The sequence below is a fragment of the Cervus canadensis genome, chromosome 1 (assembly GCF_019320065.1).
Source record: "Cervus canadensis isolate Bull #8, Minnesota chromosome 1, ASM1932006v1, whole genome shotgun sequence".
NCBI classification, from domain to species: Eukaryota; Metazoa; Chordata; class Mammalia; order Artiodactyla; family Cervidae; genus Cervus; species Cervus canadensis.
In genome coordinates this window covers 109,896,159-109,918,302 of record NC_057386.1, presented here as the reverse complement: position 1 = coordinate 109,918,302, position 22,144 = coordinate 109,896,159, and the positions used below count along the sequence as shown (strand labels likewise).

The following is a 22,144-nucleotide window of genomic DNA, read 5'->3' as shown; positions in this document are numbered from 1 at the left end:
TCTTTAAACATATACTGTGTGTATGTGACTGTGAATAATGTACATGTGTGAGTGTTCATACGTGGTTATTATTTATATGTATACTATATGCATGTAAATAAAAAAGATAGTGTGTAATCTTGAATTCACTCCATTCTGGGAAGTACATCCAATGGACATCTCAGAATGGATCCCTCTGTGCTCAGCACGGTGCAAATTTGTTAAAATATCTTTTCCTGTCACTCTTCATTATTCTCTAGAGCAGCATAAACTTGCTCTAGAAAAAAGTAGGGCAAACGTTTTCTGAAAAAGGCCAGATAGTAGATATTTTGTTTAATGAGCCATGTAATCTCTGTCACACCCACTCAACTCAGCTGTTGTAGCACAAAAGCAGTCAGAGTGTGCAAGTGAACAGATGTGACTGTAGTCCAATAAGAGTTTATTTATAGACACTGAATTTTAACTTTGTATAATTTTTACATGCACAAAATATTATTATTCTTTTAATTTTTCAACCATTTAAAAACGTGAAAGCCATTCTGGTTCTGATGGAAATGTTCTTTATTTGTGCCATCAGATAGAGTAGCCACAAGCCATATGTGACTATTGAGCGTTTGAAATGTGACCAGTGCAGCTGAGGAACTGAATTTTTGGTTTTATTTCACTTTAACTAATTTATGTTTGTGAAGTTGTTCAGTCATGTCCGACTCTTTGCGACACCATGGACTATAGCCTATCAGGCTTCTCCATCCATGGAATTTTCCAGGCAAGCATACTGGAGCGGGTTGCCATTTCCTTCTCCAGTTTAAACAGCCACATATGGCTTGTGACTCTTGTATTGAATACAGAATTATTTTCTGAGGGCTGCTGTAACAAAGTGCCACAAACTGGATGGCTTAAGATAACAGACATTTATTCTCTTACAGTTCTGGAGGCTGAAATTATCTAGAAGTCTGAAATCATGATATTAGCAGGAATGGAAAACTCTAGGGAAGAGTCCTTCCTTGCTTCTCATCTAGCTTCTCGTGGCTCCCGGTAATCTCTGGCATCCCTTGGCTTGTAGACGCATCCCTCCAGTCTCTGCCTGTTGTCACACGGTGTTCTCCCTGTGTGTCTGTGTGTCTGTTTTCTCTGTGTAAAAGGACACTGGTCATTGGGTTTAGGGCCCACACTAATTCAGTATGGCCTCATCTTAATTAATTACATCCGCAGAGACCCTAACTTTAAATAAGGTCACATTCTGAGGTCTTGGGTGGACATAAATTTTGAAGGTACATTAATCAACCCAGGGTAGGGACTTCCCTGGTGGTCCAGTGGTTAATAATCCACTTTCCAACACATGGGATGTGGGTTTGATCCCTGGTCGGGGAACTAAGATCTTACATGCTTCCGGGCAACTAAGACCGAGCCACAACTAGAGAAGCCTGTGCACTGCACCTACTGAGCTGGTTCACTCTAGAGCCCATGCGCTGCAACAAGTGAAGCCTGAATGCCATAATGAAGACCCAGTACAGCCAAAAACCAAAAAAGAACCCAGTGTAGCTAAAGTAGTAGCTCTTGACCATGGTTCTCAAGTTGGGTGTGCATCAGAAGTGACCTGGAGGGCTTACTGAGACATAGATGCTGGGTCCCCATTTCAGAGTTTCTGGTTGGTAGGTCTTGCCTGTCTAACAAATCCCAGGTGGTGCTGATTCTCTTTTTCCCTTGTTTTCCACTGGAAGACTGCACTTTCAGAACCACTTTGCTAGAGAGCTTCTGTTAATTTACTACGGCTGCCATAACAAAGTATAGTTGTCTCTTCATATCTGTGGGAGACTGGCCCCACAGGGTCCAGTGGGACCTCCCCCTCCCCCAATGGATACCAAAATCCAGTGATGCTCAAGTCCTTTATATAAAATGGCCATCTTCACATTTGCATGGCATTCTCCCTGTATATGTGTCTGTCTCCAAACATCCCTTTTTTTATAAGGGCACCAGTCATACTGATGGATTAAGACCTACCCCAATGACCTCATTCTAACTTGATTGCCTCTGTGAAGACCCCATCTCCAAAAAGGTCACATTCTGAGCTACTGGAGGTTAGGAGTTCCACGTATGAATTTTGGTGGGACACAGTTCACCCAATAGCATAACTAACTTGTTGAGTTAGGGAAACCTTCTTGGAGGCCCTGTGTACAAAATGATCTTTGTGCAAAACAGTGCTCCCCTTGTGTTTGTTTTAAACATAGGGCTTTTTTTTGGTTTGTTTTAAAACTATTTATTTATTTGGCTGCACCATGTCTTAGTTGTGGCATGCAGAATCTTTTTTTGTTTTAGTTGCAACATGTGGAATCTTTAGCTGTGGCATGTGACCTCTTCGTTGTAGTATGTGAGATCTTAGTTCCTTGACCAGGAATCGAACCTGCCTCCCACCCCCGGCATTTCGAGGGCAGAGTCTTAGTCACTGGACCACCAGGGAACTCCCTACTCCCCTCATCTATGAATTGTGGATGGAGGTTAGCTTGGATAGGCCCTTCCTGCACTAGGAGGTAGGAGTCTTGGCTTCCAGTTCTGCTCTCATGGCATCTAACTGGGGGACCTTGGATAAATTACTAATCTTGAGACCTTAGTATCTCCTTTGGCTTTGGTTATTTCTGACAGTCTGTGATTCCCAGGTGGTAAGACAAGGTTGGTTTTGGTTACTTCTCAGCCTTCAGGCTTTCTTGTAGACTTTTGATTTGAGCTAATGAGACCAAGTTTGGAAATTTGGCTTTTAAGGGACTCATTGACTTTTTTCTAGGGCCTATCATTTTTTATTCATTCTTTCATTAAACACTCACTGAACATCTGTTGTGTACTAGGCATTGTGCTCAACAGGGCACAGTCCCTGCCCTTCTGAGCTCAGTTTGGTGGGGAGATAGCTGTATAACCAAATAACAAGGAACACATTTGATGAATGCTATAGCTGTTTTGTAAATATCATGTACTATGGGTCCTTGGAAGAAAAGTTATGACCAACCTAGACAGCATATTAAAAAACAGAGACATTACTTTGTCAACAAAATTTAGTCTAGTTAAAGCTTTGGTTTTTCCAATAGTCACGTATGGATGTGAGAGTTGGACTATAAAGAAAGCTGAGCACCAAAGAATTGATGCTTTTGGACTGTGGTGTTGGAGAAGACTCTTTTTTTTTTTCTTTTTTTTTTTTGTTATAAAAATATGGAACGCTTCACGAATTTGCGTGTCATCCTTGCGCAGGGGCCATGCTAATCTTCTCTGTATCGCTCCAATTTTTTAGTATATGTGCTGCCGAAGCGAGCACGGAGAAGACTCTTGAGAGTCCCTTGGACAGCAAGGAGATCCAACCAGTCCATCCTAAAGGAAATCAGTCCTAAATATTCATTGGAAGGACTGATGCTGAAACTGAAATTACAATCCTTTGTCCACTTGATGCAAAGAACTGACTCACTGGAAAAGACCCTGATGCTGGGAAAGATTGAAGGTGGGAGGAGAAGGGGACGACAGAGGATGAGATGGTTGGATGGCATCACTGACTCAATGGACATGAGTTTGAGTGATCTCTGGGAGTTAGTGATGGACAGGGAAGCCTGGCATACTGCAGTCCATGGGGTCACAAAGAGTCAGACATGACAGTGACTGAACTGAACTGAACTGAGCCGATGTGTCCTAGGAGAGTGAGGTGGATGGTTCTTCCTGGAGACATCAAGGAAGGCTGTATCAAGGAGATGAGCTGTATCTGAAAGGTTGAATAGTAGTACTTAGAGGAGAGAGGAACAGAAGAGGAATTCTAAGCAGAGAGAACAGCATGTGCTGTTCCTGGTGCTATGGAAAAGTCATTAGATATGGCTAGTACTCTGAGACACGTGGACAACTAGTGGGAGATAAGGCTGAAACGTGGCTTAACCCCTCATTATGAAGGGTGTTATCTGCCAGGCCAAGGAATTTAGACTTCATCCTGAGACTACAAAGGAACCATCAGGGTTTTTATACCCTGGGAGTTACATATTCACATGTTTGTTTTGGGAAGAACTCTGGCAGCAGTCTGAAGGAGGTGTTGAAGGTGAAGAGGCAGTTAGGGTCAGTCTAGTGGCTCAGGCAAGTGATGATGAAGGCTGGACCAAAGCAAGGATTTTGGTGATTGAGAAAGGACAAATTCAAGAGACGTTTAACAGGTCTTTAGCTTGGGCCACTGGATGCTTAGTTGAGCAGTGGCTGCTAAGGGGAGGGGAGTGGGCTGCAGAAAATAATGACTTGTGTTTTGGGCATATTATATTCAAGGGCTCTGGGCACCACCAGGGAGGTGTGTGCCATCAGCTTGTGAACTGCAGGTCTCGAGTTCAGGGAGGGGCAGGGGCCATCTCCTCGTGCTCAGTGCTCCAGCCACTCTGCCCTTCTGTCCCGTCTTAACTCGTGCCAGCCACACTCATGCCTACCTTAGAGTCTCTGGTTTCTGCACTACTGGCTGCTCTCATTCTTCAGCCCCAAGCTCCTGGGGCTTCACTGTTTTGCCAGTGCTGTGTCCTCAGAGCCAAGCCCAGTGCCTGGCACATAGTAGCTGCCCAATGAATGTCTGTTGAGAGAATAAGTGAATGGTGGCTAAAATCTGGATTAGAAGCAGGGGGAAAGGATGCACATTAACATTAATATTAAAAGAATCTGAGGGGAATCTGATGGCAGAGCAATTCCCTCCACAGTTGGCACTGGAATCCTTTTTGAGTTATTGTTTTTGTTGATAATAATAATATTAAAAATGACAGTGTATGAGTTAGATTACCTGGGCTCAGAGTTCTCTCTTATTACTTGCGTGACTTTGTGCCAGTGCCTCAGTTTTCTCACCTGTAAAATGGGGATTATAATACTTTTATCTACTACTCTGCCATTGTTGTAAAGATTAAATGAAATGATGCCTGTGTAGACAGGCACAGAGTAAATATTCAATAAATATTAGCTGTAATTATTAAATGAACATCACCTTATATCAGGCACTTTACTAAGGATTTTTCACTTCAAGTTCTTAATTTTCTCAATAACCTGGTGAATTTTATTTTCCAAAAATCCAGGGACTTCCCTGGTGGTCCAGTGGCTAAGACTCCTTGCTCCCAACACAGGGGGCTTGGGTTCCATCCCTGGTCGAAGAACTATATCGCACCTGCCACAACTAGGTTGAAGATCCCTTGTGCCACAAAAAGACCTGCAGTCAAATACATAAATTAAAAAAATATATTAAAAAATCCATGTTTCATAGTTGAAACATGATATGGAGGCTTAGGAAAGAAAATCACTGAATTACCAATTGGGAGGCAGAGGCACTGGGAGTTAAGCCCAGGTTTGTCTGGCTTTAATGTTGGTGCACGGAACCATCGCATCACACTGCAACCCCTCTGCAGGGGTGACCCCAGAGTCCTGGCACAGGCAAGGGAGCTGACTGCAGAGGTTGATCAGAGCTTGGAGTCCTGTGTCCTAGACTTTAGCCCTCCTGAGCCCGAGTGGACCTCCGTGGAAGGGCAGCAGAAAAGGTATCCCAAGACAAGGGGGCACCACAGAATAGGGTTCCTACTCTGACTGGGAAGCCTGGGCAGAGGGCCTTGTGATGTCTATAGCCTGGTGACCCACACCAACCTATAGACCAGAATGCTTATAACCAGTCATCACATTTTTCTCCACTATCTAGAAGATATTTAGGTATCTATATACCTAAGATATATATATATATATATTATATATATATATCTAAGCTTCTAAGAGGCTTCAATTAAAACAAGATCTGCCCCATTGAACAAACAATTTTTAATTATCTGGCCACTCACTAACCTTGGCTGATATGCTGATAAACACGAGGAAATGACTTTTGAATTTGTTCCTTGACAACAAAAGTCTTCAGAGGAAACAGTGTTTTATGTATATACAGTATGTATATACTGTGTACACGTGCACACTGCTCAGTTGCAGACACCCAAACACGTGTCTCTCGGGGGCATACTCTTGGGGCACTGGTCCACATACTCTTGGGAACAGAAACTGTCTTGTGAGGAACTTGCCCTGTGTGCAAGGGCTCTTATCTACGCAATTCTGCACACATAGCAAAAATCAAAACAACCACGCGTTGTAAACCTTCACACACGTAAACCTTCAGATGACTGAGAAGCAACACATGACATCTTCCACAGCCATCATTCAGCTTAGAAGGAGTAGCTATTTTCATAACACCTATTATTTTTTTTAAATAAGAGGTTTTAAGATATTTGTTTATTCTTGGCAGTGTTGGGTCATAGTTGCAGCATGCAGGCTCTTTCTGTATGGTGCTTGGGCTTCTCTCTGGTTGTGTTCTCAGACTTAGTTGTCCTGAGGCATGTGGGATCTTAGTTCCTCAACCAGGGATTGAGCCTGTGCCCCCCTCAATGGAAGTGCAGAATCTTAACCACTGGATCACTAGGGAAGTCCCAAAAGGTTAACTTATTTTTCAAGAAGGAATGAGGCTCATAGATAGTCCAATACCAGCTCACTCACGCTCTGGGAACATCAGTGGTAATATACTATTTATTCTTTCTGTCTTCCCCTGTTTCATTCACCTTCAGGCTTTCTGATCTAGGCCGTCTGATTTTGCTTGCAGTATGTTAGGAAGAAGGGAGGCCTCCAGGCCTCCAATTCCTTCAAGGAAACCCCAGAACAGGTTCTCCTGATTCCTAGTCATGTCTGTTGTTTACTCTAGTTCTTAGTTTCTGAGGACTCCCACCTGTCTCCGGTGACTCCACACCCAGACAACATACAGCCAGTGGAATAGCCTTGGGAGGAACCACCTCAGTGCAATGCTGGGTCTCACTTCAGGATGGCGCTATATCCTTCTTTGCTTTTAGTTTCTATCTTGATGGAAAATGTCTAAATTTGCACACTGTCATTCAACAAATAGAACTGTGACTAAGGGGTGGCTTCACAATTTAAATAGATAATTTAATTGACTACCCTATTTCATGTTCTATTAGGTTTCAGATAGTTACAAATAAATTTGTTTCTTTGCTGTGCTTTTAAGATAATGGCATTACACTAGAAAAGAGAGGGTCTCTAAACCTTAACTCGGTCCTGAATATTCACTGGGGGACTGATGCTGAAGCTGAAGCTCCAATACTTTGGCCACCTGGTGTGAAAAACTGACATTGGAAAAGACCCTGATGCTGGGAAAGATTGAAGGCAGGAAGAGAAGGGGATAACAGAGGATGAGATGGTTGGATGGCATCACCGACTTGATGGACATGAGTTTGAGCAAGCTCTGGGAGTTGGTGATGGACAGGGAAGCCTGGTGTGCTGCAGTCCATTAGGTCGTAAAGAGTCGGACACGACTGAGTGACTGAACTGAACCCTTAACTCTTACCTTACTTGTATGGATTTTCCAGAACTTTCTGCCACATTCCTTCTTATAAGTTCTCGGAAAAAGAGGCAATAATTTGGTCTTTCCTTCTTGCAAAACTCTAGGAGCCCGTGGACCCTCTTGCTCCTTAGATGACATTGCTTTCATTCTATCTTTTTATTAGCTATTTAGTCTATATAAAGACACTAGCATATATGCCTTGGGGACATGAAAAGGCAGGGCTTAGTCTCTCACTTTCACTTTTATGGACTTCTCTGGTGGCTCAGATGGTAGAGAATTGGCCTGCAATACAGGAGACCGGTTTTGATCCTTGGTCAGAACGATCCCCTGGAGAAGAGAACAGCAGCTACCCACTCCAGTATTTTTGCCTGGAGAATTCCATGGACAGAGGAACCTGGTGGGCTGCAGTCCATGGGGTCACAAAGAGTCGGACACGACTGAGCGAGTAACACTTTCGCTTTAGTCTTCAGGTTGCTCTTAAAGCCTGTGGAGAGCTTTCCAGAAAGAGAGTGTAAGCATAAGAGCTCTTTAGATATTCTGGGTGTTTATTTTGTGCATCTATTTATCCCCTGTCCTCATGGACTTCACAGTCAGATGAAGAAAGTGGAAAATGAAGTATGATGTGTGCTATGAGAAGTACCCAGAACTAAAGACACATGGGGAGAATATTTAAGCCAGATTTTAGGTGCAGTGGGAGGCTTCCTTAGAAATGATAGTTAATCTGAGTTCCTGGGGGATGAGGTAGCCAGTTGGGGAACTGGGCCACATCTTCTTCCTCTTTTTATCTCCTTAGCAACACTTTTTTCACACATTACCTTCCACTTGAGCATTATTTAGTGTTTGTGGAAGTAAGAGGGAATTTCAGGCAGAGGAGAGATTTGGGGCAGTAGGACTTCATAGTATTTTTCAGATTTTACTAAGTTAAAGAGTCTAGGGGAATTCAGCTTCTGCTGTGCAGTGCTTGGGACTTCATGAATTTTAAAATTGACCTAGAAGTAAGATGCCATTGATTCTAACCTTTTATACAGTGCTGAAATCCCCTGTATGAAATCTTAGCTAAGCGGTCAACCCACTTCTGTTGTTTAGTCCTTGAGGCTGAGAAGTTTACTTCTTCCATGAGGCATCTCATTCTATTCTCAAATTAGCTGGTTGTTAGAAATCTCTTCCTTATTTTGGACTTTGTCCCCTTTCCGCCCATTGTTTCCTGGCTTCCCACTAGAAACACTAAGCATTTCTATTCTTTCCACCTGGTCACCCTTCGGATAAAGGGTGACCCTTTATCTGGGTGACCCACCTTTACCCTAAAGAAAATAACTTTGTGTGATTTGAGTCTCCTTTTCACCAAATGAAATATTCCTAGTTCAGTCAATCTCCACTTTCATTCTGAAAGCCTTCATGGGTCATCTTTTACAACGCAGTGAGTCTTTGTTAGTGACCCAGTGGGGTGGGAGGGGAGACTTGAACTTCTCTTGAGAAGACTGGAAAGAAAAGGCAGGCCTAGGGGAGCTATGTTCACACCTACGTGGGAAGATAACTGCCCTGGGCTGTGGTTCTTAACCTTGATAGCATTTTGGAACCATCTGGGGGATTTTTCCTTTATTACACTATAAAAAAATGGTCATCAGTAAATATCAATTAAAAAATGGAAATATCAATAACCTCAGATATGCAGATGACATCACCCTTATGGCAGAAGGTGAAGAACTAAAGAGCCTCTTGATGAAAGTGAAAGAGGATAGTGAAAAAGCTGGCTTAAAACTCAAGTTTCAAAAAACAAAGATCATGGCATCCAGTCCCATCACTCCACAGAACAATGGAGAAACAATGGAAAACAGTGAGAGACTTTATTTTCTTGGGGTCCAAAATTACTGCAGATGGTGACTGAAGCCATAAAATTAAATGACACTTGCTCTTTGGAAGAAAAGCTATGACCAAACTAGACAGCATATTAAAAAGTAGAGACATTACTTCGCTAACAAAGGTCCATCTAGTCAAAGCTATGGTTTTTCCAGTAGTCCTGTATGGATGTGAGAGTTGGACTGTAAAGAAAGCTGAGCGCTAAAGAATTGATGCTTTTGAGCTGTGGTATTGGAGAAGACTCTTGAGAGTCCCTTGGACTGTAGTCAGTCTTAAAGGAAATCAGTCCTGAATATTCATTGGAAGGACTGATGCTGAAACTGAAGCTCCAATACTTTGGCCACCTGACTTATTTTGAACTGACTCATTTTGAAAAGACCCTGATGCTGGGAAAGATTGAAGGCAGGAGGAGAAGGGAATGACAGAGAATGAGATGGTTGCATGGCATCACCAACTCAATGGACATGAGTTTGAGCAAGCTCCGGGAGTTGGTGATGGACAGGGAAGCCTGGTGTGCTGCAGTCCATGGGGTCACAAAGAGTCGGACATGACTGAGTGACCGAACTAAACTGAAAAAAAAGATAATTTATTAATTGACACTTTATTGTGAATCACAGATCTTTCACTGGAGTTTTTAAAAAATTTATTTATTTTTAAATTTATTTGCCTGAGCCAGGTCTTAGTTGCAGCCTGGGGCATCTAGTTCCCTGACCACACATCGAACCCCCTGCATTGGGAGTGTGGAGTCTTAACCACTGGACCACCAGGGAAGTCCCTCACGGCAGGTTTTTTTTTTTTTTTAATTTAAATTTACATAGAATAAGATTCACTTTCTTTGAATGTTTAGTTCTATGAAGTTTGGCAAATAAAGAGTCATAGAACTACCACCACAATAAAGATACAGAAAATTTCCATCATCCCCACAAATTCCCGCATTTTGTCAATTTGTGGTAAACCCCGCCACCCTTAACCCCTGGTGATCAGTTCTCCATTACTGTGGTTTTCTGTTTTCCAGAATGTATATAAATGAAACAATACAGCATGTAGCCTTTTGACTCTGACTTCTTTCATTTTGCAAAATATACTTGAGATTCATCAGTGTTGTTGCTTGAATCAGTAATGTGTTACTTTTTAACTAATGAATAATTGTCCATTTTATGGCTATACTATTATTTATTTATCCATTCCCTAGTTGAGGGACACTGTTTCCAGTTTTTAGCATGACTGGTTTTTGGGTGAAGGTAGGTTTTCATTTTATTTGAATAAATAAGTTAAGAATGGGATTTCTGGGGCACATGTAATTATATGTTTGACTTTAGAAGAAAACAGCAAATTGTTTTCCAGAGTGACTGTGCCATTCTATTCTCCTGCCAGCAATATATGAGGGTTCCAATTGCCCTACATCCTCTCCAATGCTTGATATTGTGCTTTAGTGAAAGTTGCTCAGTCGTGTCTGACTCTTTGAGACCTTATGGACTGTAGCCTGCCAGGCTCCTCTGTCCATGGGGTTCTGCAGACACGAATACTGGAGTGGGTAGCCGTTCCCTTCTCCAGGGAATCTTCCTAACCCAGGGATCGAACCCAGGTCTCCCTCCTTACAGGCAGATTCTTTATCTTCTGAGCCACCAGGGAAGCCCTGTGTGCTTTAGGTATCAAGTGTAAGAACTCTTTGCCTACCTCTAGATCATGAAGACTTTTTCCTGTGTTTTTAAGTTTTGTAGTTTAACATTTTACATTTATATCTGTGATAGTTAACTTTCATATAAGTACGAAGTTTAGATTGAACTTCACCTGTGTGTGAGGATGTCTAATTTTCCCAGCACTGTTTTATTATTTTAAAATTTAATTAAAATATATGCATTTATTTATTTGTCTGTGCTGGGTCTTAATTGCAGCATGCTGGTTTTTTAGTTGTGGCATGGGGATCTTTAGTTGCTACATGAGAACTCTTAAGCACAGCTTGAGGGATCTAGTTCTCCGATCAGGGATTGAACCTGGGCCCTCTGCATTGGGAGCATGAAGCCTCAGCCACTGGATCATCAGGGAAGTCCCTAATTTTTTCAGTCAAGAAGAAATAAGTTATTTGTCTAATGAGCAAGGAGCAGCACCAGTGTCCCAACTGTGCGTTCCTCTCACTCAATACTTTCTAGACCTTCACGTGCACGTTACTTGTGCTTAGTCGCTTCAGTTGTGTCCCACTCTTTCTGACCCTGTGGACTGCAGCCCGACCAGACTCCTCTATCCATGGAATTTCCCAGGCAAGAATAATGGAGTGGGTTGCCATGTCCTCCTCTGGGAATCTTCTGAACCCTGGAATCAAACCAGGGTCTCCTGCATTGCAGGTGGATTCTTTACCACTGAGCCACCTGGGAAGCCCATGTCACTTGGGGATCTGTTAATGCAGCTTCTGCTTCAGCAGCTCTGGGCTGGGGGGCTGACACCCTGCATTCTTTTGTATTTTTAGCACTATTAAAAAATTGTATAATTCCTCAATAATATACAATGTTGGACATCTTTTCATATGCTATTTTCCAGCTGTACGTTTTCCTTAGTGAGATGTGCTTTCATGTCTTTGACTTATTTTTAAATTGAGTTGTTCATTTTCTTATTGTTGAGTTTTATGAATTCTTTGCATATTTTGGATAACAGCCATTTATCAGGTGTATCTTTAGCAATATTTTCTCCTGGTCTGTGGCTTGTCTCCTTATTCTCTTGACAGTGTCTTTCTCAGAGCAAAAGTTTTTAATTTTGATGAAGTCCAGGTTATGAATTATTTCTTCCATGGATTATACATTTGTTGTTGTATATAAAAAGTCATCCCCATACTGAAGATTACTTAGGTTTTTTCCTGTGTTTCCTTCTAGGAATTTTATAGTTTTGCATTTTACATTTAGGTCTATGATCCATTTTGAGTTAAGTTTTGTGAAGGGTGTAAGATTTTTGTCTTGATTATTTATTTTTTTTTTTGCATATGACTGTCCAGCTCTCCCAGCATCTGTTGAAAAGACTATTTTTCTCTGCTGTATTGCCTTTGCTCCTTTGTCAAAGATCAGTTGACTATGCTTATGCAGTCTCTTTCTGGGCTCTCTAGTCCATTCCATTGATCTGTTTGTCTATTCTTTTGCCAATACACACTGTCTTTATACTGTAGCTTTATAATAAATCTTGAAGTTGGATAGTGTCAGTCCTCCAACTTTGTTCCTCATCTTCAATACTGTGTTGTCTATCCTGGGACTTTTGCCTGCATACAAACTTTATTTATTTTTAAAAATACTTATTTGGCTGCATTCAGTCTTAGTTGTGGCACAGGGGGTTTTCATTGCATCCTGTGAGATCTTTCGGTATGGCGCACGGACTTAATTGTGCTGTCACATATGGGATCTTAGTTCCCCCATCAGAGATGAACCCACATTCCCTGCATTGCAAGGAGGATTCTTAACCACTGGACCACCAGGGAAGTTTCCATACAAACTTTAGACTCAGCCATCTTAACAGGTGCAAGTTGATATCTCATTGAGTTTTTTTTTCAAGATTTTTTTTTTTTGACGTGGACCATTTTAAAATTTTTTATTGAATTTGTTACAACATTGCTTCCATTACATGTTTTTGTTTTTTTGGCCTCAAAGCATGTGGAGTGTTAGTTCCCTGACCAGGGATCGAACCCATACCTCCTGCATTGGAAGGCGAAGTCTCTCTCATTGTGGTTTTGGTTTTCTTCTCTCTGATGATTAGTGATGTTGAGCACCATTGTATACTTAGTTGTGATTTGTGTGTTTTCTTTAGAAAAAATGTCTATTTAGGGTCCTTTACTAAAATTTAAAATCACGTTATTTATAATTATTATCTGGCTTTGGGATGCCAGAGAAAGGGTAGAATCCTTGCTGGATGTGGTTAATTATGGAAGACTTGAATGTTGCTTGGTTGTGCCAAAGGCACAGACTAAGATATAAATTTCAGATTTCAGCTTTGTCTCTTACTACTTCTGATTTTGGGCCATTTATCTCACTTTTGTGCATCTTAGTTTCTTCATCTATGGAACCTGGCAATAGATCTCACCTTATATCAGATTCTTATGAAAATTAAACTAGCCAATATATTGAAAAGTGCCTAGCCTAGTGCCTAGTACATGGTGAGTAGCTGCCATAATATTAACATGGCAGTGTTAGTATTATTGTTCACATTATTATTAGAGGGCAGGGCAATTTGGGCAGAAGTAAAACTGTTGAGGAAGGAACAATGAGTTATGTAAGTGGCATCTCTCCAGTGAGCTTGAAGACAGTGTCTGATTATCTTTGGACTCCCCAGTACTGAGCTATGTGTAGGGTGTTATTCAGGGCAGCCTGGTGAGAGTCAGCTATGAGGTGGGCAGGGCAAGAGAGCTCTGACAGATGAGAAGTGTCTAAAATCAAGGGCAGGTGGGACTTCCCTGTTGGTCCAGTGGTTAATAATTTGCCTCGCAATGCAGGGGACACAAGCTTGACTCCTGGTTGGGGAACTAAGATCCCACATGATAACTCACAACTAGAGTCCGAATGCCGCCACAACGAAAGATCCTGAATGCCGCGACTAAGACTTGTATTGGTCAAAAAAAAAAAAAAAAAAAAAGAATAAAATCAAGGGTGGTGGGCTTCACGAGTGGTTTCCGATTAGTGTTGTGAGAAACCCTAGGAGGAGTGGGCCCTTTGTAGGAGTGAGTGGGCAGCCAAGTTTTCCAGGCTCTGAGACTCTGCTCCCCAAGTTTCTGCTTTAAATATATGGTGGTGGAGGTAAGGGTCCATGAGAGCTTATATTTAAATCACAAACCCACAAGATTGGATGGTGGCCAAGAGTTTCAACTCATGACTTTCCAGAAGAGTGTGGGATGTGACTCCAGTTCAGCAGCTGGCTTGGCTGCCTCCTCCTCATTGGGTGTGTGTGAGACATGTCTCCTTTCGTCAGCTGGTGGGGGCTTCCCTGTGGTGGGAGGCTGAGTAATGGTCCCTCAAAGCATGTATGTCTGAATCCCTAGAACCTGCCGATGTTACCTTCTATGGGATTTTGCAGATGTGCATGTAAGAATTTTAAGATGGGGAGATTATCATGGTTTATCTCTGTGGCCCAGTGTCATCACAAAGGTTCTTGTGAGAGAGAGACAGAGGAAGACTTGACACAGAAGACTTTGAAGGTGGACAAAGGGGCCATGAGCATGTAATTCTGGAAGGGGAAAAGGCAAGCAAACAGATTCTCTTCTAGAGCTTCTGGAGGCAGTGCAGCCCTGCTTAATTTCAGCCCAGGGAAACTTATTTTAGACTTCTGACCTTGGAGCCAGAACTGTGAGAATAGTTGTGTGCTTTCCCCCCATTTTCAAAAAGGATTAATAACAAGCAAAATCTTCATAAAAGAGTACTAAGTAACAAAAGTAGGCTACAAAGCTATATGCACACGATAAATGCTCCCTGGAAAATTATGTCGTCTTCCCAGATGGCTCAGTGGTAAAGAATCTGCCTGCCAAGCAGGAGACACGAGTTCGATCCCCGGGTTGGGAAGATCCCCTGGAGAAGGAAATGGCAACCCACTCCCGTCTTCTTGCTTGGGAAATCCCGTGGACAGAGGACCCTGGGTGGCTACAGTCCATGGGGTGGCAGAAAAGTCAGACACAACTTTGCAACTAAACAACAAATAATTATGTATGCATGTTTGTATGTATGTGAGCACACATATTAGGGTGTGTCAGATGTGTGTACAATAACATACATAAAACCTGGAAAGGAAAATTGTTAGTAGTGCTTTTTTTGGATCCTGGATGACTTAAAAATACTTTTCAATAGCGAACATGTTCTACGCCAGATGGGAATGCTCAGCTACAGTCTGACAGTCAACACGGAAGCAGCAGAGATGAAGCACAAAGTTAGAACAAGGAAGTCTTGACATCATTTGGGTTTCTGGATCCAGTCATGCATGAATCAGCTCTCTGTTGTCCTTCTCACAATTTTGTTGAATATGCAAATACATTACTTACACTTTATCTTTTGCTTGTTCTGTTTCCCCTTACGTAAGGTTAAACTGGGCTTCCCAGGTGGCTCAGTGGTAAAGAATCTGCTTACCAATGCAGGAGACGTGGGCTTGATCCCTGGGTTGGTAAGATCCCCTGGAGAAGAAAATGACAACCCAATCCAGTATTCTTGCCTGGGAAATTCCATGGACAGAGGATCCTGGCAGGCTACAGTCCATGGGGTAGCAGAAGAGTAGGACATGGCTCAGTGACTGAGCACATACGCACGCATACCAGTTGTATCTTAATAAAATCGAAAGAAAATATTGCATTGACAAAATTGACCAGTTTTATATAAATCAGTAATTTTCCATTCAAAAAGATTGTTTTAAAATGTTTAAAATGTAGTTTATTTGTTTCTTACCAGATAAACAAAAATTACAGTCACTGAGGATGCTTGTTTTTGCCTTGAATTCTGTGATTGCTCCTAGTCTACAATAGGTGTCCTGTGGCTAGAACCTGAGACCAGGTCGCTCTCTGGAGTCTCTGGGCTCCCCACCCCAGCTGTGGAAAGGAAAACTTCCCAGGAAGAGGGTGTGACAATGCTCGTAAGGTGATTAGTGTTTCTTACTTCAGACACAGGTGTGACCTAAAGAGGGTGGTGCCAACCTCTTAGGCCAGACTCCTGAATGGAGCAGGTGAAAACATGCCCTTACCTGACTCAGCCGGAGGAGTGAGGGAGCACCAGAGGCTCAGCTTCCTTCCCAGACCTCAGCATCAGGGAGTGGGTCACCTGAGGGCGGTGAGCTCAGGACCGGGACGAGACTTATCCAGGGTCACCCGCCGCGACTGTGGCAGATGAGCCTGTGGCTCTGCCCTGCACCCCAGGCTGCCTCTTACTGAGCGCCGGCTGTGTGCAGGGTACAGTGGTGCTCTGACGTGCGCTGTGCTCCTCGTGCCCCTCTTGCCTATTTTGCCTCTTTCCCCTGGATCATTATCACTAGTTTTTCCAGAACTACTCACATCACTCTTCCGGGAGCTTTCCCTGAGCCCCTGCCTCCTGGGGCACAGCCCTGATTCAGGGCCCCTTCCGGAAGCTCTGGAGCACCCCGTGGGTGTCTTTGTCAGAGCTCTTCTCACCCTGTACGATGTGCAGCCTAGATGTTCCCTTGTTGGCTGCTTCCTCACTGGTCTCTGAGTCTTCAAAGGCGTGGACCCTGTTTTATTTACCTCTGTATCCCCAGCATTCTCCATAATTCCAGGCATATAGCAGGAGCTATGTTTATTTTTATTATTAGTATTGCCTTATTAATTGAATAATTGCTATTAATATGTGTAAGGCATTGTGCTAAGCATATCCTATATGTCACCTCATTAATCACTACAGTAACACTGTGACTTAGGTCTTATCCTCATTTCACAGAGGAGAAAACCTGAGACTCAGAATGGTTAAGTGCTTTACTCAAGATCATAATACTATCATGATCTATCTGGTAGTAGATAAATAGAGCTATGGACTCATGCTCAGGTCTCTTGGACTCCAAAATTCCATTCAGTAAATTATTAATGAAAGAATTAATCAATGAATAAAAGGTACCATGCTGGGCCTGTGGGAAACATACAGACAAATCAATATGTACTCTGTTTTTGAGAAAGTTTGTATCCTATTAGGAGAGAAAACAGGTACATAAATACCTAAGGCTTAAGATTTATCCATCATAGGCTCTTGTGTGTGGTGTGAAGTCACTTCAGTCCTGTCCAATTCTGTTCGACACTATGGACTGTAGCCTGCCATAGCCTGCCAGGCTCCTCTGTCCAAGGGATTCTCTAGGCAAGAGTACTGGAGTGGGTTACCAAGTCCTCCTCCAGGGGATCTTCCTGACCCTGGGATCGAACCTGTGTCTCTTTATGTCTCCTGCATTTACAGACAGTTTTTTTTTTTTTTTTTTCAGTGCCACCTGGGAAGCCCAAGGTCTTGAGCCCAAGGGTCTTGAGGTAGGAGCAATAATTTCCATTGGGAGTGGAGTATGGGGAAGCTTCTTGGGGTGAGAGGGCATTTGAGTCAAGCCTTATAGGAAGGTGGTTTAGACAGGTGGAGGTGACAGGTGAGCAGTGGGTAGTCCAGGCTTGCAAACTCAGTAGAAGAAGTAGCATGACCAAATGCAGAAGCAGAAGGGAGATACTAGGAACAGCAACCAGCTGATTTAGGCTAGGCCTAGGATCTGTGGGGAGGGGAGGTCAAGGGGAATGGGAAACTATTAGCAAGTTGGTGTCAGATGGTGATGGGCCTTCAGCACCAGGTCAAGGCTTTTGGGTTTTCTTTGGCAGGAAGGGGGAGCCCTTGACAATTTTCAGGTCAGAGAGTGACTTGGCACATCACCCAGGATGGACTGGTAGAAGCGGAGACTTGGAGGAGGGAAACGACAAGAGTCTGCAGCAACAATTTGGGGAGAGATGATGGTCTGGGAGGCTGCTGGGGGAAGGGGTGAGGAAAGCACTGGAAGAGGCATTAAAAGGCTGACTCCATGGGCCCAGAAACCTGAGGGGTGAAATAGGGCAAGCATTAAGGCAGCAGCAGGCCTGAATTCTGGCTGAGCCGCATGGCCTCACTAAGCCTCAGTGTCCCATTTGTGAAAGATAGAGGATGAGTCATGCCATCTCTAGTGAACTTTCCAGGGTTCACAGTCAAGCCATGGAATTTCCAGATCTTTGAAAGAAACTGAGAAAGTTCCAATCTAGGTGAGCAGATTTGGACATGTAGACCAGTTGTCTTCCTCTGGGTGGTGAGCTGGCTTTGGCAAGACTTTGGCTCTGGGCTCCTAGTGTGGTAGCCGTGGATGCCTTTGTGACACATGTGTAATCAGGGAGCTGTGATAACAGAATTAGAAACTGCCCCCTTAAACATTTTTCAGTGGGGGTATGTTGGCATGAGGCTTCCCCGGTGGTTCAGTGATAAAGAATCTGCCTGCAATGCAGGAGACCTGGGTTTGATCCCTAGGTCGGGAAGATCCCCTGGAGGAAAGCATGGCAACCTACTCTAGTACTCTTGCCTAGAGAATCCCATGGATAGAGGAGTGTGGCAGACTGCAGTCCATAGGGTCACGCAGAGTTGAACATGCCTGAAGCGACTAAGCAGCAGCATGTTGGCATGACTGAGGTTATCACCTAAATTATATATCTTCTGAGAGAAGAGTACCTTCTGATTTATTGGCCTATGAATGTACCAAACTCATTATGTGATAAGGCTCAAGATATGGGCCCTGCTAAAGGTCACAGAGAAGGAGTCAAGGGTCCTGAGCTGAGCAGAGCTCCCGGGAATCTCCTGTCTGTCCATCCACCCACAGTCCATCAAGACTTTGGGACCCAGTTAGAACCTAAGTCTGGCTCAGTTGGAAATATGAGAAGAGGAGGGTCAGTAGCAAGATGCCAGAGGGGATGAAGGGAGCCCGTGGACTGAAGAAAATATTTATTCAGGTCTTTTGGCCATTTTTAAATTGGGAAGTTTGTTTTTATTGATGTTGAGTTGTATGAGCTGTTTACATATTTTGGGTATTAACCCTCTATTAGTCATATCATTTGCAACTGTTTTCTCCCTTTCAGTAGGTTTCCTTTGCATTGCAAAAGCTTTTAAGTTTAATTAGGTCCTATTTGTTTATTTTCTCATTTTTTCTCAAAGTTTTATTTTCTTTGCTTAGGAGACAGATCTGAAAAAAAAATATTGCTATGATTTATGTCAGAGTGTTCCTCTAGGAATTCTATGATTTCCAGACTTACATTCAGATCTTTAAAAAATCCATTTTGAGCTTATTTTTATGTGTGGTGTTAAAGAATGATCTAATGTCATTTTTTTTTTTTTTTTTTTGCAGCTGTCCAGTTTTCCCAGCGCCATTTGTTGAAGAGACTACTTTTCTGCTGTTCTGTAATCTTGCCTTCTTTGTCATAGATTAATTGACCATAGATACATAGATTTATTTCTGGACTTTCCATCCTGTTCTATATTTTGATTGATCTATATTTCTATTTAGGGTCTAAATATTGATTTATATTTCTATTTTTGTGCCATTACCACACTGTTTTGATGATGATAGCTCTGTAGTATAATTTGAAGTCAGGGAGCCTGCTTCCTCCAGCTCCATTTTTCTTTCTCAAGATTGCTTTGGCTACTTGGGGTCTTCTGTGTCTCCATATAAATTTTAAGATATTTTGTTCTAGTTCTGTGAAAAAATGCCATTGGTAATTGGATAGGAATTGCATTGAATCTGTAGATTGCCTCAGGTAGTATAAACATTTTTGACGTATTGATTCTTCCAATCCATGAGCATGGTATATCTTCTTATCTGTTTGTGTGTTTGATGTCTTACAGTTTTCAGAGTACAGCTTTTTTGTCTCTTTCAGTAGGTTTATTAGTTTGGTCAGTTTTGACAAATGTTTACACCCATGTAACACCATCTCAGTGAAGAAATATACCATTGCCAGTGCTGCAGAAAATTTTCTCATGCCCTTCTGCAGTTAATCACCCCTCTCCTGTTCCAGAAAACTGTATTCTGTTTTCTGTCACCATAGACTTATAGTTAATTTTGCTTCTTTAAGAACTATGACAAATGAAATAATACAGTCTGTACTCTTTATGTTTGCCCTCTTTTCCTAGTTCAGTGTCTGTGAGATTCATCCATGTTGTATTGTGTAGTTTGTTCCTTTTTTATTGATGAGTAGTATTATACTGAATGACTATACCAAAGTCTGTTTATTGATTTACCTGTTAGTGGACATTTGGGTTGCATCTAATTTCTTGCTATAGATAAAACTATTGTAAGCACTTGTGTTGAAGTCCTTTTGTGGATTATGTTGTCTTAGTCTGTTCTGGAGAGCTATAACAAAATACCACAGACTAGGTAGCTTATAAACAATAGAAATTTATTTCTCAGTTCCAGAATCTGGCAAGTCCAAGATCAAGGTGCCAGCATGGTTGAATTTTGGTAAGGGCCCTCTTCTTGGTTCAGAGCTGGGGCCTTCTCACTGTGTCCTCACCTGGTGGAAGGAGCTAAGCATCTCTCTGAGATCTCTTTTATAAGGGCACTAATCCCATTCATGAGTGCTTCACCTTCATGACCTAATCATCTCCCAAAGACCCTGCCTCCTAATACCATTACCTTTTGGGGTTAGAACTCAACATGTGAATTTTAGGGGGGCACTTTTAGACCATACCACATGTTTTCATTTCTCTTGAGTAAATACTTACAAGTGGAATTGCAGTGTCATAGGCTACATGTAGGTTTAACTTCATAAGAAATTGTAAGAGTTTGTTTGAACAATGTTTTTGGAGAAAAAGGCAGAACATTGGATTGGGAGCTCAGAGATCAGGCAATGACCTTGGACAAATCACCCTTCCTCTTTGAATCTCAATTTCCAGTATAAAACGGGCATGTGTGCATATTCAGTCACCCAGCAGTGTCCAACTCTTTGTGATCCCATGGACTGTAGCCCACCAGATTCCTCTGTCCATGGGGTTTTCTAGGCAAGAATACTGGAGTGGGTTGCCATTTCCTACTCGAGGGGATCTTCCCACCTCAGGGATTGAACCTGCATCTCCTGTGTCTCCTCCATTGGCAGGTGGATTCTTTACCACTATGCCACCTCAGAAGTAACAGGGTGGATTAAATGCTCTTAAACCTCTTTCAGCCTGAAGAGTCTTTTATCTTAGAGATTGTGGAAATTGAAAACCCGACACATGTCTGATTCAGGTATTAAAAGAACTGGCCCTCAAGGCCACTCACCAGCAACTTCTGGTGCCCAAGAAGGCACAAGCAGCCCTCCCATATCAAGACTATGTGGGTGTAATCACAATGTTAATGACAGTGGTGATTTGAAGAGGCCTTTGCCCCAAAAAGCTCATAGTTCTTTCACATGAAATAATGACTTTGACTTGACTTTGGAGAATATCAGATGAAGCTCTCACAAGGAGTGGAAATGGGGAACAAGTGGGTATTGACTCAGGATGAATGAAAACAAGAGAGTAAACAAAGATCTGTGATGATTGCTGGCTGGCTAGCAGAGCAAATGGGCTTTGTGGTGGCCCTCCCTTAAAAATAAGGCCTTATGGTTGGATCCATGTCCTAAATCTGTAATAAAAAAATCTCAGTTTCCTTCTCCACTTTTTTCAAACACAACCCTGGACCTTCTCCTCTCACCCAACAGCAAAGATCAATTACAGTCTCAGCAAAGATCAATTCCTTATTCGACCTACCTGTCAGAGCCAAATTAAAGCTGGAAGGTCAACCAGGAGGTCCTCCTTCAATCATAGAATCACTTGGAAGACAGAGATTTCAGGATTTTGCATTTTGTAACATCCCAATGGTTCTTTCTTTGAGTGAGTGAAAGTTGCTCAGTTGTGTCCAACTCTTTGCAGCCCCATGGACTGGGGTTCCTCTGTCCACGGAATTCTCCATGCAAGGATACTGGAGTGGGTTGCCATTCCCTTCTCCAGGGGATCTTCCCGACCTGGGGATTGAACCCAGGTCTCCTGCATTGGAGGCAGATTCTTTACCGACTGAGCCACCAGGGAAGCCTGAACTTAAAGAACTTAAGAAGTTCTTTCTTTAACTGTAGCCAATTTAGAATCGATGGTTCTTCAACTAAGAATTTTACTCTGTGCTTTGGAGTTGATATTTTTGTGTATGTCTATGTGGGTTTATGTTTATGGGGATGTTTATATGTGTTTGTGTATATATGATTTCATTTTTATACCTGTTCTATAATACTTTTTTAATTGGAGTATAGTTGTTTTACAATGTTGTGTAGTTTCTGCTGTACAACAAAGTCAATCAGCTGTATGTTTATGTATATATAATACTTTAAGTTAGCCTAAGACATTAGGCTGAACCCCAGGCCACTGATGATTACATCCTTGTTATTCAGTGTAATGAGAGTGATGCTCTTCTTTTCTTGCCTCCTGGTAGGATTTTCCAAACTTGGAA

At 42.4% G+C, this 22,144-nt stretch overlaps 2 non-coding genes across 2 annotated transcripts; both read right to left on the bottom strand.

Annotated features, from left to right (window-relative positions):
• Nucleotides 1–3,171: 3,171 nt before the first annotated feature.
• On the bottom strand, nucleotides 3,172–3,280 carry LOC122425088. Its single transcript, XR_006264692.1, has one exon. It is a non-coding gene; the product is annotated as a U6 spliceosomal RNA (small nuclear RNA).
• Nucleotides 3,281–21,660: 18,380 nt separating this feature from the next.
• TRNAW-CCA lies at nucleotides 21,661–21,732 on the bottom strand. The gene has a single exon. It is a non-coding gene; the product is annotated as a tRNA-Trp (tRNA).
• Between the last annotated feature and the right edge of the window lie 412 nt (nucleotides 21,733–22,144).